Genomic DNA, 17,324 nt, shown 5'->3' on the forward strand with positions numbered 1-17,324 from the left:
ATAAAGGGCGAAAACAGCAGGACAGGAACAGTCCAAACACCAGGATACAGCTCCAAGATCAAAGGATATCACTTCACCCAAGCAAAGGGTACTCCAGAAACCGGTGACACATGAGCAAACAAGGCCACAGTTCTTTACAGCAAAGTGGCGAACAAGGAAATGTTCCACAGGAGGTAGGTTAGAACAATTGCACAGAAGCCATGGTTTGTGATATTCTGGTCAGAAAGGGAGGTAGAACAGGCTCTGATGATCTAGCATGAGTGCTGGTGAACAAAGGCTCAAGCAAGATGCACTGGAGCAGGTAAGCGGATTACACGGACGACCTGGGAATCATGAAACATGGCAAGCATAACCAACATGTTCTCATGGCTGTTGAGCACTGCCACCTGGAACCACCACTGTTTTAACGGCTCTCTGCAGCAACTGCTTCCTCCGCGTCCCGAAACTGTACAGCCTTCTTGCCATCAGACACCTGCATCCATGACGAAACATGCTGCCATGGGTCATCATGGGCAATGTAGTCTTTTGCCATCCTGCCCCACAGCGACTTGCTCCGGAGCTGCTACCTGCAAAGCTGAGTTCCGCCATTCCTAACGTGACAAACCTGCGTGGCAACCACTATGGCGAGGTTCGTCTTCACCAGCGATTTTCTTTCGCCTCAGACCTTTTCTGCTTTTGAAGGTGGTCGATAGGCCTTCAATCCCTTCTATCAGCCCTCCTTGCAAGGTTTGCTTTGGGGGTACCTTTTTTTTATTTTATTTTTAAAAAAACATTTTTATTGGTTTTCAGCAAACAGTGCACCTAAACAGGGTGCATAAACTACAGTCCCGACCCCTCAAACGCCCCAACCCTCCTTAGATCGTTCAGTTCACAACCACGGTCCATTATGCCACAACTGTTCCTTCTGTTTCGCCTTCCGGGGAGCTGCCAGCATCATGTTCCTCAGGCTCTGAGACCGCTAAAGATGCCACCAGCTGGTGCCACGCTGTTAGTGTTTCTGCTTCTTCCTCCACTCCCTTACACACTGCCTCCCCTCCAAACCACTGTTTCTACCTCTGCCCACTGTAGGAGGTCCCTCCACCAGGTTTCCATCTTCGGTCTCTATTGCGTTTTCCAGCCCATAGCTATCCTACGCTTGGCCAAAATGTAAGCCAGGTATTTCAGCTTGTTCACGTGCTGCAGTTTGCGCGGTCTAGGAAAGCCCCCAGCGATACATGCCCACAAGGAGTCCACCACCAATCTGATCCCTTTATTAACTAATCGGCCTGCTACCTCCTCCCAATATCTCGAGATTTCAGGGCAAGCCCAAAATATGTGTACCATCCCCACATTCTCTTCTCTGCATTTAGGGCAATATTGCGGCGCTACATTCGTGAACTTGGCAGTTTTTCCCAGGGTCATATATGCTGTGTGTGTAATAAATAGCTGAATCTGCTGTAATCTAGCATTCCTTGATACTTTCTTGTGGTACCCCTGCATCCTCCCTCACAATCCATCGCTGATGGTCACCCTGCGATCCTCTTCCCAGTCCTGCCTAATTTGTACCACCTCCTTACCCACTTTGGACATCATTAGTTCGTAGAGTCTGGAAACCTCATGGCCTGCCTCTGACACTCCTTGAAACATCTCAATGGCCGTATCTGGCTGCTGGGCCAATTCTACTTCCGACCATGTCTTCTCCAAAAGCTTTATCAGCCTAGCATATGTGATGTATTGTCCTCTCTGTAAACCAATTTCCTCTACTAGCCTACTAAACTCCATCTTTTCTCCTTCCTGCCATACATCCCCCACTGTTACTCCCACTGGTTCCCAGTTTTCCCGATTGGTTCGCCTTAATGGCTCGGGAAAACCTGTGGGGAGCACAGTGACGGGCTTCCCATAGTCACACAGGCTCTACGCCAGATCTTCCTGCCTAGGGTCAGCAGCGCCAATCTCATCCCTTCCGGGGGATCAGACACCCATAACCACTCATTCAGGAAAAAGGGTGCCCACTCAGTCCTCAATAGCCTGGACTCTGACGTGGTGCCCTCAGATAGCAATCTTGCTACATATGGAAGTTGGCCCGCTAGATAATACACTTCGAAATTGGGCAGTCTGATCCATGCCCAATCATATGGGTTCTGCAATTTCCACAGGGCTACTCGATTTCTGGTTCTGGTATTATGCCAAAGGAACCCTCTGCATATACTTTGCAGATTGGAGAAGAAGCGTTTAGGTATTAAGTAAGGGACATTTGCAAAGCTGTGCAACAACTTGGGCAGTACTACCATCTTAAGCAGGGCTGCCCTCCCCATCATGTTCACGGGCAGCCTGATCCCGAAGGTCATTCTCCTTTTGAATTACCTGCACAGCCTTCACTGTATTGTTTTCATGTTCATCAGCAACCGGGTGTATACATTAATCCCCAGATATCTAAACGTGTCCACCGCCCACTCCACCTGTAACACCGGAAGCACACACTTAGGCACGCCAATGTACCTACCCAAAGGAAATATTATGGATTTACCTGGGTTTACGGTTATACACGATAGCATCGCATATCGTTCTAGTACTTCTAGTATATGCTGCAGATTTTCTTCAGGGTAATGGAGATATAACAACATGTCATCTGCGTACAGCGATATCAAATGCTGCCCATCTTTTGTTTTAATACCCACTTCCCCATATTGGTACCTAAGGTATGCTGCCAGTGGTTCCAACGCCAATACAAATAGCATTGGCGACCAAGGGCACCCCTGTCTGGTGCCTCTGCTCAGCGATCATCGTTCTGAAACCATCGTCCCTGTCTGGATTCTGGTGGTTGTCTCACTATACACTAATTTCACCCACTGCAGGTACACAGGTCCCATCCCATACTTATCCAGGACTGTTAGCAGCCATGGCCACTTGACCGAGTCAAAAGCCTTGAACGCATCCAATGAGACTACTGCTAATTCTTGATAGCTCCCCGCAGTCTTATGAATAAGGTGATGCAATCTTCTTAGGTTGTCAGAAATGCACCGCCCGGCAACATATCCTGTTTGGTCATGGTGTATCAGTGTACTGATCAATGGGCTCAATCTATTCGCCATCACCACAGTGAGGATCTTACTATCCTGATTCAGCATCGACAGCAGTCTCTAGGAGCCGCCATCGGTGTCTATTTTACCTGCTTTAAGGAGTGGGACAATGATTTCTTCCCTCAGGGTGTCTGGTAGCCTCCCCTCTTCAAATGTTTCATTCAACATAGCCAACAGTGGTGGGAATAGTTCTGCCATATACGCTTTGTAAAATTCACTTGGGAGGCCATCAGCCCCTGGGGGGCTTTACTGGTGGGTAGGGTGCGTATTACATGTTCCAATTCCTCCAACTCCAGTGGTGCCTCCAACCTTTCCATGTCCGCTCCCTCCAGTCTGGGCAGGATAATCTCTTCTAGTGCCTCATCTATATCAAGTCCCTCTTCTCCAATCTCGTCGGTATACAGTTTACGATAATATTCATAGAAGCACTCATTCACCCCTTCCTGTGTGTCTTCCATTGTGCTGTCCTCTCGGCTCATCTCTCATATCACCTGTCTCGGGGTCTCGCTTTTATACAACCAGGCAAGCAGTCTGCTTGGTTTGTCTCCTTCAGCGTGTTGTCTCTCTATATATTTTCTATAATTTAGATTACATAGTCTCTCCCAGTGGGATTTACACTTTTCTGCCGGGTGTCGTGTGTTCTCTACTCTTTCTGGGGTACCTGGTGTCTCATGCATTATGTCCTCAATCTCGCTTTCTGCCGCTTGCAAATCCGCTAGTACCCCTCCTAACAGCCCAGACGACTTCAAAATCGCTTCCCCCCCTCACCACCACCTTGAAAGCCTCCCAAAGCTTGCCAGCAGACGCCACAATTCCCGTATTTAGTTCAAAGTAATCCCGTATCGCCTTTCTTAAGTCTTCTCTGAAAATAGTATACTTAAGCGCCTCTGCTCGAAGCCTCCAGGACGGAATCCTCGGTCTGGGCAGTGAAATCTGCCAAGTTACGACCAAAGGCGCATGGTCCGACAGGACTGCCGCTTTGTACTCTGCGTCTGTGATTTCCTCTGCTAAGGAACTATTTACGAAGATGTTATCCAGCCTAGTGTGTAAGTCATGTGGAGCTGAGTAATGTGAATACCCTCTGCGCAGCCGGTGAAGCTTCCTCCAGATCTCAGCCAGCTGAAAATCCCATATCAAACTAGCCAGGGCTTTTTTTGCCGCTGGGTTAGGTCTGGCAACTTTATTATTTGACCTGTCCAGCAGTGGGTTTATTGTGCAATTGAAGTCCCCCCGCCCCAATTATGACTGCCCCGTCCACATATTGGCTTACAGTGGTGTATAAGTTCCTGAAATAACATGCAGTATCATTGTTCGGGGCATATACATTAATCATGTTGACCACTCTGTTGCCCACCAGCCCTTTTACCAGCACCATTCTCCCATCTGCTTCCACTTCTTGTTGTAACAGTTTGAAAGGGACATGGGGTGCTATCCAAGTAAGGACCCCTCTAGCATTTACTGAATATGTGGCTCCTATCAAGGTCCCTTTCCATTTCTTCTTTACCAGCTCAAGTTTCTCTCTAGTCAAGTGAGTTTCCTGCAACATTGCTATGTCTATTGTCTGCCTCTTCAAGTACATCATAATTGTATTGCGCTTGATGTAGGTGTTTAGCCCGCGCACATTCCAGGTCACTATTCTAAGGTCACCCATGTTGACCATAACCCACTCCCCCCAACCTCCTCGCCACCCTCCTCCAGTGTGGATTAAGTTGTGCTTGTGACTTTCCGTGTTGCTTCCTAGCATCATCCTGATTCTTCCCCTAACCCCTCCCCTCCTGCCCCCAAACCCTGCCCTACCTACAGCCACCCCCCCAACCCCCTTCTTCCCAACAAATAAACTCCCCCCTTGACTACCCACCCTCTAACCCAAGCCCCACTCAACATATGCCCAGTGCACCATCCCTGGATCTCTGGCTCCCCCACATCTCTGCCCTCTGCCTAATGCTGGCACAAGGGTTGCAGCAGGTGGATACTATGTTACTAATATCCTAAACTAAACTACCTAATGGGGGGGTAGAGCCGCGTTCCTTGGTTTCGCTCCTGACAGTCAATTTTAGTGCTTCTAACATTTCACAAAGATTACTGACTTACCACTATTGCACTACCCCTGTTACCGTATGATTGTTCATGCCGCCAAAGTCGATGATGCTCCCACCAGGCCCTCTGTATGTGTTGCTCTGAGGGTCAGCTGTTAATCTTTATTCCACAAACCCGTCTCCCTCCTCAAAGAGACACCCGCTTATTTGTCATTTGCAGCCGTCGTTCGGTCCTCTGTGGCGTTCTGTCCATCCAGCAGCCCACCGTCTTGCCCGCGTATGTTTTTGCGGGGGGGGGGCACTGACACTGGGCACCCACGACCACTGACCTTCTCGGGGGTGTTGTGGGGTGCTGTCACCACCATCCGGTGTATCGCGGAGCCGCGGTGGGGATCTGATATTCCGCGCACCTTCAGTGCACCGCTGTGGCTTAGTTGGCCGAGGGGATCGATTTGTGGCTCCGGCCCTTTTGTCCTCACTGGTGGGCCATTTTGAGTCTCTGCATCCTCAGCCACCGCGACTTCAGTTCCTTCCCGAACTGTAGGACCCCTTCATTCTTCGAGCTGCAAACTTGTTCCATCAACGCCTCTCGTATTGATCTGCCGGCATGTATATTTTTCTCTGTTGTGGGCACCTCCATGTGCACTTTTTACTCGGATCAAAGACGGATCGAACTGAGCCCTCCCAGAGTCGCGTCTCCTCACATGGCCCTGTAGCCATGCCCCCTGCTTACCTTAGTGCAATCCGTGGCTTTCCCCGGATGGCAGTATCCAGATCAGTACTTCTGTGGGTTATCCTTGTGAACCCCTTGGATGGTAGTGCCTCCTCCTTTCTCTGGAACTTGACTTTAGATACTTCTCTGTTTCACATGGTGCATTTGCCCTACACTGTCTAACTTCAGTACTTTACCCAGAGACTTATCGTAGGTTAGGGCTCGACTTCTTAAGTTTTAGTATATGATGTTGGGAGCCTTGTAATACCAATATGTATTTGACATTTCTTCCCTACTTTGATTGTTATTTGTTTACTTTACTTAAGAATTACAGACAGTTATGTGTAGCCCATAGTGGGCTACCTAACTATGTTGTATATATGTTTAAATGCATTTTTACTTACCTTGAACTATTTAACGTTATATTGTCTTATACTGGGCACCGTTACCACCAGTGGAGCCATCTCCAAGCACTCGCGTGGCTCTGCAAGAAAGAGGGCGGAGTGTGTTAGCGGGATCTAAGTGTGTTGTCTTGCATGTGAGTTGGTTGTGGGGCCTGGCTTGTTGTATCTGTAAGGGTAACGCTTAGTGCCTCGGTTATGTACTAGTGTTATGTTGAGCGTGTTTCATGTGAAGATTGCTTATAGTATAACCATGCACACTGGCTTGTATCCGTAACGGGGAAGATCCAGTGTTGTGGTCGTTTGTTGTATGAAGGCCAATGTTATGTTGGTGTGTGCTTTAGTGCATTTCATGCGTAGTTTGCAGTGTTTGTGTTTGTATGCACTGACTTATTCAGTCAGTAAGGGTAGGTCCAGTGTCTCGGATGTTTGTTGGTTGCTGATGTTAGTTGAGTTTGGTGTGTTTGTGTAGTTTGTCTAGGCGTATATAGTAATTGTGAGTTATGTCGGAGGCAAACAAGTAGCTAGGTAGCTAGTATGTTGGTTACTCACAAAATGCTTCCAAGTATGTCTTCCGAGCTCATCCAGCTGTAACTCAATGGTACCCTCCAATTCTTCAGCTGCGGTACGCTGGCCAGCCCTGCCACCTCTCTAAGCTCAGCGCACAAGCTCCTCCCACAAGTTCCTTTGAGTGCATCACATTGGCGAGTCCCATTAGTCCCCATTTGCACAGCAAGAATTATTAGATACAATTGTGCTTCTGGTTGTTGTGAGATTAACAGCTAAAGTGACGCATGGCTAATCTTCACAAACCTTTAGAAGTGATGCATGGCAGATGTACTCAATCCATCTGAAGTGAAGCATGGTTAGTCTACGTAATTCTATCTAATGTGGTGCATGGCTAAATCTTCCCAGATTTATCAAAATGTGACGCATGGCATGACTTCACTAATCTGTCGAAGTGTGACACATGGAAACCGTATAAAGAAATCAAAGAGAAAAAAAAAGTATGGTTTGTTTGAATTTCAGCTGTACGAAAGTCACGTACAGCTAACCATTTCAACCACATCTACCACTCTGTACCATTGTAGCGAACAAGGGGAGCGGGGCAGTCCCCCGCACCATTGTTTGTTAGAATGGCATTGGGGGTTGCAGGGGTGTGCCCCTCAGCCCGGCACAGTCAAAAATAAAGTTTACTAAAAAAAAGGATCCTGCAGTGCCGGTTCCCATGCACGTAAGTGAAGAGAACAGTCTTCACAGAGGGATGGAGGAGTCGGCGGCACACATTGAAGTGGGCTGCCAAAAGGTAAGTAAGGGGGTGGGTTGCCAGAAATGTCCAGGCCAGAGTAAGTCATTTTTGTTCAAATGACTGTTTTTTCTCCCTCTGACATTTGTGATTCATTTAAATCATGGACAACCGTGATGCATGGCTAGGAAAGGAGGAGTGCAGAGAGGTGGGTTGGGGGATTTTCCTTTGGCCCTCATTGACGTTGTGGTGTTGTACCTTTTGTGCTGGTCATTGGCAGTTGAATAGCCATGTTTTCAGTCCTCTGCTGAAGGTGAGGTGATTCCAATTTCTTTTGGCATTGTTTTCCATAGGTTGGCAATTAGGCGTGAGAATGCAATTCCTCAGAATTTCCTTTTTTCGTATCGTTTCGTCTCAATTTGGAGGTTGTTGCTTGATCTTAGATCCCTTCCCAGTTGGTAGGGGCTGATCTTGGCCTTGAGAAATTCGGCTCCTTGTCTGTGTAGAGATTTGTGGGCAATGTAGATTGCCTTGAATTGAATGTGTTTTTTTTTACTGGCAGCCAATGTAGGCTTCTCGGAGGTGGTGTGATGTAGTCTCCTCTGTTTAATCTCACAAGTATCTTTGCTGGGGTGTCCTGGATGCAGTGAGGTTTTTTTGGTGAACCTTTTACACATTCCAAGGTAGAGGCTTTTTGCGTATTGTGAAGGCATCATCAAGTGCACACAGAAAACAGGAGTAAAGTTTGGCTAATAACTTTTATTTTAATATCAAAAGGATTGGTAAAAGGCCTACCTTTCCCTGTGGTATGTGGGGGTTTCCCTACCTAACTGAAAACTAATAGTAGTCTGCCAGGAAGTCAAAAGTAAATGTCTGTAGACTTTGGAGATGAGGGCAAGTATAGGTTTTGGACACAGACAATGTGCAAGGTTGATATTCTCAAATAATAAGTATTCAAAATAACAGGTTCAACAGGCTTCTTTCACCCCCTGACTTTCCCTTGGCTCCCTTCCTTAAGTTCAATACTGTTCAACAAAATGGTCACGGGGTTCCCTCCCCCCAGGTTCAAAACAGTTCAACAGTGCAATTCAGCAGTTCTTAAGTCTTTTCTTTTTTTGTTTTGCATTATGTTGTTAAATTAATAACTTTTTAATACATCTCATACGTTTAAATTGTATAAAAGTAGATTCACTAGCACATGTAAATCACATTGGACAGTTGATTCATGCTTTGACTATTGCTATTATCTTGCAAATGACGTTCCATAACCTGGAGAAATAGATTAAACATCTCTCATGGTTCCCAGACCTAAATAAGTCCCAAAGCTCATTGGTGCTTACTATTGTCTGAAGGGCAGAGGCTATGATCGCTTTCCACCGGGGGGCTGCCATTGCACCACAGTCAAAAATGAGATGAGACACAGATTGTATAACCGGTTCGCCGCGAAACCAGCAAAGTCTAAGGTTCTTTTCTACTTTATGCCAGCGACCAGTGGTCTCAAATGTTTTGACAACATTGAATTTAATAAGTAGGTAGACCCATACCAGATGGTTTCTGAATAAGTTCTGAATATAGTCTGGCGTTAACTGTCTTTCCAGTATGTATGGAAAAAATCACTCTGCATTTGATTTGAGGCCAAGTCAACTATCATCTGATCACAGATGTGTACGTCCAACAACGTCCTCATAGGTCGTTTATACTGGCCAAGATTCATTTCTAATGGATCCATTCTGAGTTTCCCAAACTATAACTCAGACAAGTGTTTATGTGAAGTCTTCCTCACTCGGTCCCCTTAATCAAGTTTTGTATGGAACACCTCATGCGGCAGGCCCATGAGATTATTACTCGCAGCATGGGCGAGCATCCAGTACAAAATGTAACTCAACAACATGATACGTTTGCTTATGGGTTTGCCATACCAGATGGCTTTGGCATAAAGCAAAATTCCAGAAAAAGCATTTCAGGTGGCGTGTATAGTGGTAGTCGTAATAACCGTTTGAGGGTCATCGACTCAATTCTAGAAATAGCCTCTATAGACCAGAGTGCCCATGCCTCTGCGGCATATTAAATAATGGGTGCAATCTTCGAATACAGTTTGACCACAGATCCCACTTAGTATACTCCTCCCTTGTGTATGAAGGCCCTTATGATGCACATCAGTATCTCGTTAAGTGTGCTAAATTGTCCAAATACAGCATGTGATATCGCTGAGGCTGCTTCAAGTTTGGTGGAGGACCATTTCATGCTAGTCATGGCATTGTTGTAAGAGACTGTCCCCGTAATTTGGGTATCGATTTTGCGTTGTTCTATATTAAGGCTCAGCACGATAGGCAAATGATTGCTCTCATGACGTTGGATTATGGCTAGGTTGGTTATCAATGATTAATTATTTGCGGCAAATACATATTCAATGATGGTGGAGCTAGTGGCAAAGGACCTCGTAAACTGCAGAGGGCATTCAGACGTTCGAGCTCCATTCATCATAGTGAACCCTTGTGAATATAACAGGGTTGCCCAATCAATTCCACTGGGACATGTATGTTTAATCCTGGGTCCTTCATCCGGGCCCGAGTAAGATGGTTTCTTTAGCATCTCCTCTTGGATGTCATGCCTCGGTGTACGCAAATTAAAGTCACCACACATGATGATGGGGGAATATTGATGGTAGCAGCTTCAAGCCATTCCTCAAACTCTTTAAGGACTGCCACATGGGCTGCGATGTACGGAGGATCGTATATTGTGATAATTAACATGTCTTTCTGCTCAGCAGCATCAATAAAAGTCATCTTGCCAGCCAAGATGTTCAAAGAAGGGTATTGAACTTCCGTAAGCATGTATGTTTTTTTTTTTAAAAACTTTGTTTATTGGCAGAAAGTTAAGACAGGCATACAACAGGGTACATTACAGTCATCAGGTACAATCACATAACAACGAGCAACACACAGAGGTAGGGTACTTCCTTTTTAGGAAGACCATTTAGCTTTCGGAGTAGCCCAGCATGAGTTAGTGTCATGGTGTGGCAGGGCGTGTTTGGGGAGGGGAGGCCATCCTCTCCGCCTCGTATCTATTATTCAGATAGCTGCTAAATTCTGTCCACACGTTTCTGGGTCGAGATGCAGGAGGCAATGACCCAATGTATTCCTCTTCGCACACTTGAGTCCAAGTAAGGGCTTTAAGCCACATCGTGAAGGTAGGGGGGCTGTGCCTCTTCCAGTTTTGCAAAATACACCTTTTTGCGACAATGGCTCCCACATTCAAGAACTTAGACATTTTCTTTGCACCTTCCCCCTCCCAAATTCCAAACAGTAGTGCAAGTGGGTTCATCTCCACTGGGGCCTCTATTATTTCGGAGAGTGCCTCCGCCACAGCCACCCAGAAACTGTGAATCGCAGGGCATGCCCAGAACATGTGAATGTGGTCAGCATCAGGAGATTTACACCCTGGGCATGTGCAGGACAGGGAACCAGCGAATTTCGCCACTCTAGACGGCGTGTAGTAAAGCCTGTTGAGGAATTTAAATTGAATGCAACGGAATCTGGCGCTCAGAGAGACCGTGCGTGTGTGTGCACACATCCTCCTCCACAGACCCTCAGGTATTTCTATTGCAGGTTCCCCGGCCCACGCCTCTCAGGGCCTGGGAGACCCGAACACCTTCTTCCCAAGCTGCATTTTGTACAGAGTGGATAGTACCCCCTTGGATCCCGCAGAGTTCGCAATGTACTGGAGTTCGGGTGAATCGGGGGGTTCGTTTGGATACGAGGACCACATGGCCCGGACCGCAGCTCGGAGCCTGTAGTACTGAAGCATCTCAAGGAGGGAGTTGGTATGTTCAGGGCGCCATGTTTGGGGGGTGATAAACTTTCCCTCTGGAAAGAGGTCCGTCAGGCCTCAGTAACCAAGTTGTTCCCAGTATTGGGAGAGGTGCCGGTCATGTGTGGGGGCAAGTCCCGGAAACCGCCACAGAGGGAGCCATTTATAGTACGGGGGCAGCTTCTGCTCGGTGTGCAAGATAGCAGTCCAAGCCCTTATCGTGGCAGTCACCGGGTCCGCTTGGGCTTCCGTTTGGATCCCGTGTTGCAGCAATAGGGTCATAATGTTAGTTCCCTCTCTGGCCATTTTTTCAAGTTTTACATGCGTAGGGGGATTCGGAAGTACGTACCAGTGGGTGGCATGCTGAGCTTGGGCCGCGTACCAGTACAATCGTAGGTCTGGTGCCGTAAATCCCCCTTTATCATATGGAGCTGTCATGTGTTGCCACTTCATGCGGACCGCCCCAGAGTGCCAGAGGAATTGGGCACACTCCGCGTGGAGCTCTTTGAAGTACTGCCTTCCGGCCAGATCGGGACATTAGTAAAGACGTAAAGGAGCTTGGGGACCACTATCATCTTTATCAGTGACAGTTTGGCTGCCAAGGATAGTGGTAGGTGTCGCCACTTGGAGAACTTGGAAACGATGAGCTGAGCCGCCGCTTCATAGTTGTCCTTTAATAGGTCCTTTTTGGATAGCGACACCTGCACTCCCAGGTACTTGACCCCGTTTGGAGCCCAGCGGAGGGGGTAATCACATGTCGGCTGTCGTGTCGCCGCAGTGAGTGGGAAGATTTCAGACTTCGAGTAGTTTATCTCAAACCCGGAGAAAGTGCCTATTTTGGTGACGTCTTGACGTCTCTAATAGTCTGGTTCAAGTGTGTGGAGGGATTTCTTATGTAGAGGAGGACGTTGTCTGCATATAGCGAGATTACTTCCGGGTCATCAATTAACCGAAATGCCTTTATTGGAGTGGCGCCCCCTAACATGGTCTGCCATGGGCTCGATGGCAAGCGCAAAAAGGAGGGGGGGAGAATGGGCAGCCCTGGCGGGTCCCGCGGTGTAGTTTGAAGAGGGGAGAAGGAACAGAGTTCACAAGGACCCCGGCCACTGGATCAGTATATAGGAGCTTTATGTAGGAGATCATGTTTGGTCCCACACCCATCTTCTGTAGCACCGCCCACAGGTATTGCCATGCAACCATGTCAAAGGCCTTCTGGGCATCGAGAGTTACAGCCACCGCGTCAGCGCTCGGGTCAATCCTGGACATTAAGTTAAATAGGCGGCGGATGTTGAGCGCCGTGGACCTACCCGGGATGAAGCCACTCTGGTCCGGGTGAACCATGTGGGTCATAAAAGGGAGAAACCTATTCGCAATTATTTTGGCGAAGATTTTCATGTCCGTGTTAATGAGGGATAGTGGTCTATAGGACCCACACTCTTCCGGGGGTTTGCCCAGTTTGGGGATGACTGTTATTAAGGCTTCCCGTAAGGAGGGGGGAGGATGTGTAATCTGAGTGCTTCGGGCCAGACCCCGTGTATTGCCGGTGCCAAGACTGCCACATGTTCCTGGTAAAACTCAGAGGTGAGTCCGTCCGGGCGCCTTGTTTTTGGGAAGGTCTGATATCACCTGAACTATTTCTTCTAGGGTGAACGGGGCTTCAAGACACTCTCTGGTATCCCGGGAGATAACCGTCATAGGGATGCTTTCCAGGAGGTCATCTAGTTCTCGATCTGAGTGTCCGGGTCGGGGGCCATATAGTTCGGCATAAAAGGTAGCGAATATGTCGAGGATGGAGCGGTCAGACCAGTGCTTAAGTCCCTTTTCATCTAGGACACAATCGACCCTGGTCTAGCCGCCCTCCGCTCGCACCGCTCTGGCCAGTGTTCTACCCGGCCTGTCCCCCTCTCCATATCTGCCCTGATCTCTGCTAGTATCTCTGGGGACGGCGTAGCAAGGTGTTTCTGCTCGAGGGCCTTGAGTTTACTCTCCGAATTGTTTAGGGATTGCCTAATAGTCTTCAGGATACCTGCTTCTTTACAGATGCACATCCCCCTAATATACACTTTGAATGCCTCCCACCTGACCCCCTCCGATGTCTCCGACGTGCTATTATTTTCAAAGAATGTGGTAACGTCTGCTAGTATTTCAGCTTTGAATACAATGTCCGCCAGGGCGGCAGATTTAAAGCGCCACGCGGGACGTGTTGGGCCCTCATTGCCGACCAGGATCTGTAGCAGCACAGGGGAATGGTGAGACAGTGTGCGTGCCAGGATCTTAGCCTCTGAGACTCTGCCCACCAGCCCTCCCGAGAGCAAAAATACATTGATTCGCGAGGAGCTATCGTGTACAGTGGAGTAGAATGTATAGTCCCGTTCGTGAGGGTGGAGAGTCCTCCATATATCATGCAGATTAAGGGCCTCCATATGTGCACGGAGTCGAGCCGTAGCTCGCGTCGTGGTTCTCCGGGTGGTTGTTGTTCTATCTAAGGTGTTATCGATTATCAGGTTCATGTCTCCCGCCCATATGATAGGGATATCTGGGTATCTCATTAGGATGGAGGCCACGTTATCAAAGAACTCAGGCGAATCAGTGTTGGGCGCATATAAGTTGACCAGTATGCAGTCTGCATGAGCCAAGGTGCAATGTAAAATAACATATCTGCCTTCTGTGTCGATGTGGGACGAGTGCAGTGTGAAGTGTAGAGATTTGTGAATAAGTGTCAGGACCCCTCTAGCTTGAGTGGAATATTGAGTGTAATACTTATTGGGACCCCAGGTGTGTGCTATAGTGGACGATAAATGTTTCCGAGCGTGCGTCTCCTGCAGTAGGAGTACCTTAACCCCATGTCTCTGTGCATATGCCGCGATCCTTCGCGTCTTCGTGAAATTGGTCAGCCCCCGGACATTCCAGGACATCATCCTGACTGCCATGTCACCCGTTTACGGAACATCCCAGGTTAAGCATCCAGTATTGTTTCTCTCGATGTGTGCCGCCCCAGAAGACAGCTGCCACCCCCCGGAGCCGGTCTCAACTCCTCTGCCGTTTTGTATATAATCAACCCCAACTCCTGCCACCCCCTCCCTCACCGCCCTGCCCCAACCAGCAGTGTGTGAAAACCCACCCAAGCCTTGACCCATTGCACACCTTCCCCAACTTGGCGGCACCGGCAAACTAGCCCAACCGGGGCCAAAACACAAACATTTAGAATCAGAAGAAATTGCAGCCGCAGTGGGGGCTGCCGCTGCCGTTCTACCCACTTTTACTAGTATCAATTACATTAACAGCATATCTAACTGGACTTCAGCTGACAAGTAAATGGTTTCAAGGAAAGGATACTGGAGCACTTAGATTCCACGGAACAAACCTAGTTGGCACTTAGCCACAAAAGAATGTTTTACGTCTCTAGAGTACGTTTATACACAATGTTGTATCTCTATGCGGATCAAGGTTCAGTGTGTGGCGCTGCAGGCATAGGATCCCCCTGTACATTCCCCTCCCTTAAATGATCCGACAGAGAGGGGGGGGGTTCGGAGCCTACCAGGGCGGCTCATAGTATCTGTACCACCATCCCCAGCACCCATTACAGGATATTACAGGTTTAGACCTTAAACGTCTTCCATCCGCTCCTCAGGAGGGTCAGCCGGCGGGATCTGCGCCTCGATAAACTTGACGGCCTCATCCGGGACAGTGAAAAAGTAGTGTTTGTTGCGGTGGGTGAACTTGAGGCGGGCAGGGAAGAGCATTGCATATTCAATTTTCCTCTCTCGCAGTAGCCTCTTCACTCCGTTGAATTGACGCCTTTCCGGCTGAACTGCCACGGAGAAATCGGGAAAGATTCTGATGACTTGTGAGTCCATCCTGAGTTCCCCTTTTTCCCTGGCCAACCGGAGGATATGATCCCTGTCCTTATAGCTCAGTAGCTTTGCAATAATTGGTCTCGGGAAATCTCCGGGTTTGGGTCGAGGTGCTAGGGATCGGTGCGCCCTCTCCACAGTAAAAAACGGCGAGAGTGGCGGGTTGTCAAGGAGGTCCCTAAGTAGCTGTTCGACCGCCGTTTCCATGCGGCCCTTCAGCGCAGATTCGGGCACCCCCACAATGCGGACATTGTTCCTCTGGGACCGCGATTCCAGGTCATCCATTTGGCCTTTACCTGTTTCATGTCGTGGACCAATTGTGAAACCGTGTTCTGTAGGGTGTGGACGTTATCCTCGTTTGCCCCGATCCTCTGCTCCGTCTCGGCAATTCTGGTCCCGTGCTGTTCGATCTGCGCTCTCATTGAGGCGACGTTTGCGTTGATGTCGTCCAGCTTTTCATGGAAGGCAGCAAAGTTTTTAGCCATGGATTCCATCATCGTGGAGAGGTCTGCCTGAGGGGGGTCCTAGGCGCATTCCCCCTCCTCTTCAGGTGGCGGAGAGGCCGCCGCGCGCTCCGCCCTAGGCGCCGCTTTTGCGAATCTGTCCACGGCGCCTGGTTTACCGTTAGGCCTCGGCTTACTGGGCATCGTTGTGGAGGGAGCCGAGCCGGCTTGATAGGAGGTAGTGGCAAAGTATCGTCCCCAGGCCGCTCGTTCGTGCGTGCGCCCCAGCGCGATGTAGGGGGGTGTTTGTTTGGGAGCCCCGTCAGGCCGAAGGGAGCGAGGCCCAGTTTGGGTTTGTACGCCCACCCCGCCGCTGGGACCCCCGTTGTAGCCCTCTAGGGGTGAAGATCCAGGTTCGGGTGTGGTGGCCGAGAGCACCCACGGGGCGTCCAGTCCGCATCAAATGGAGGCAATCCGGCCTCTGTCGCAGCCACCGCGTAGGATGTATATTGGATGCGGGCCCGCCCAGGCCTCCGCCGCGCGGAGTGGGGCGCAGCAAAGGAGCCTCACAGGGCCCGCGGGGGCGTCCCGGAGACGACAGCGGGGTGAGGTTCGCCCAGTATGCAGGCCACGGCCGACGGGGCCCACCGGGGTTCAGCGCCGTCCAGAGACACCTCGGTGCGGGGCGCCCAACAGGCCCGCGAGGGCAGCGTGTCAGAAGGCCGCAGGTCGCCTCCTCCGGGGTTGGCGAGGAGGGGACGTCGCACCACAGGGCCCAAAGCCCGTGCCTCCCTTTCCCAGCACCGTTTCTCGCCAAAATTTCACTCAGGTAGACAGGATGCCAGGGGGACCAAAATCGTTGTGGTTTCGTAGTGGAAGTCTTCTATATACCGCCGATGTCCAACAGATTGTCGTGGGTAGAGACGGAGCTCATCGGCTAGGCAGCCATTTTCCTCGGCTGCTCAACAGCGCCCCCGCATGTATGTTTTTTTAACACCAATTAGCAGACCACCCTTTGGTCTTCCCTTTTTCCCCTTGGTAGCCAGTTTTTGAATGATGGTCCAACCATCCATGGCTAATTAGTCAACCATCCAAGTCTCATGCAGCACAATTATGCTAAACCCATGAACATGATCAAACAGACCATCCTGATCAAACAGATGGGAATGGCCTCTAGTGTTCCAGCTTAGAGCAAGGAAAATATTATAAGGGACATTGCTGATACTGCTTCTGTATCAAACCCTCTAGCCGTTCCCAGTGGTCTGCATCATTGCCAGGACCTTGGCCAGCTCCCCCCATGCCTTGAGGTGCTATGTCAGTGCCTCTATTAGCAGCAGGAACTCCATGGGCCGATGAAGTGGACTGATGATCATCCACAGAGAACATTCCTCTACTATCGTGGGTGGTCAGGTCTGGAACTCTTTTGCAAAATACCGAGGAGGATTCATATCCGGCACGAAAAAGAGCTGGGCATATTCCATAGCATAGTCAACCATCCCATTGGGAAAGAAATATACCAAAGAAGTTACATTTTGGGCATCTTCACATTGCTTTCCGATTTTGATGTCATCAGAGCAGATGATTTGAAGTGCAAAGATAGATTGAAATAACTCAATGACCTGTATCCGATTGAGATAATGATGTGGTTCCTTCCGAGAAAGGCTTTTTATTTGTAGTGCCTTTTCAGCGTGCACATGCTGGGGGCAGGTGGGGAGGCCCCAGTTGCGCTCTCCTGACTTGAACCATGAGGCTTGTTAGCAGAG

General features: G+C 49.2%; 1 protein-coding gene across 1 annotated transcript in view; it reads left to right on the top strand.

Moving 5' to 3' along the window:
* Positions 1-17,324, top strand: part of NFX1 (nuclear transcription factor, X-box binding 1) — a 2,569,209-nt gene that overhangs the window by 1,663,977 nt on the left and 887,908 nt on the right. The gene's annotated exons all lie outside the window — the stretch shown is intronic.

Source organism: Ambystoma mexicanum, chromosome 5q (assembly GCF_040938575.1).
Source record: "Ambystoma mexicanum isolate Mex_15411 chromosome 5q, UKY_AmexF1_1, whole genome shotgun sequence".
NCBI classification, from domain to species: Eukaryota; Metazoa; Chordata; class Amphibia; order Caudata; family Ambystomatidae; genus Ambystoma; species Ambystoma mexicanum.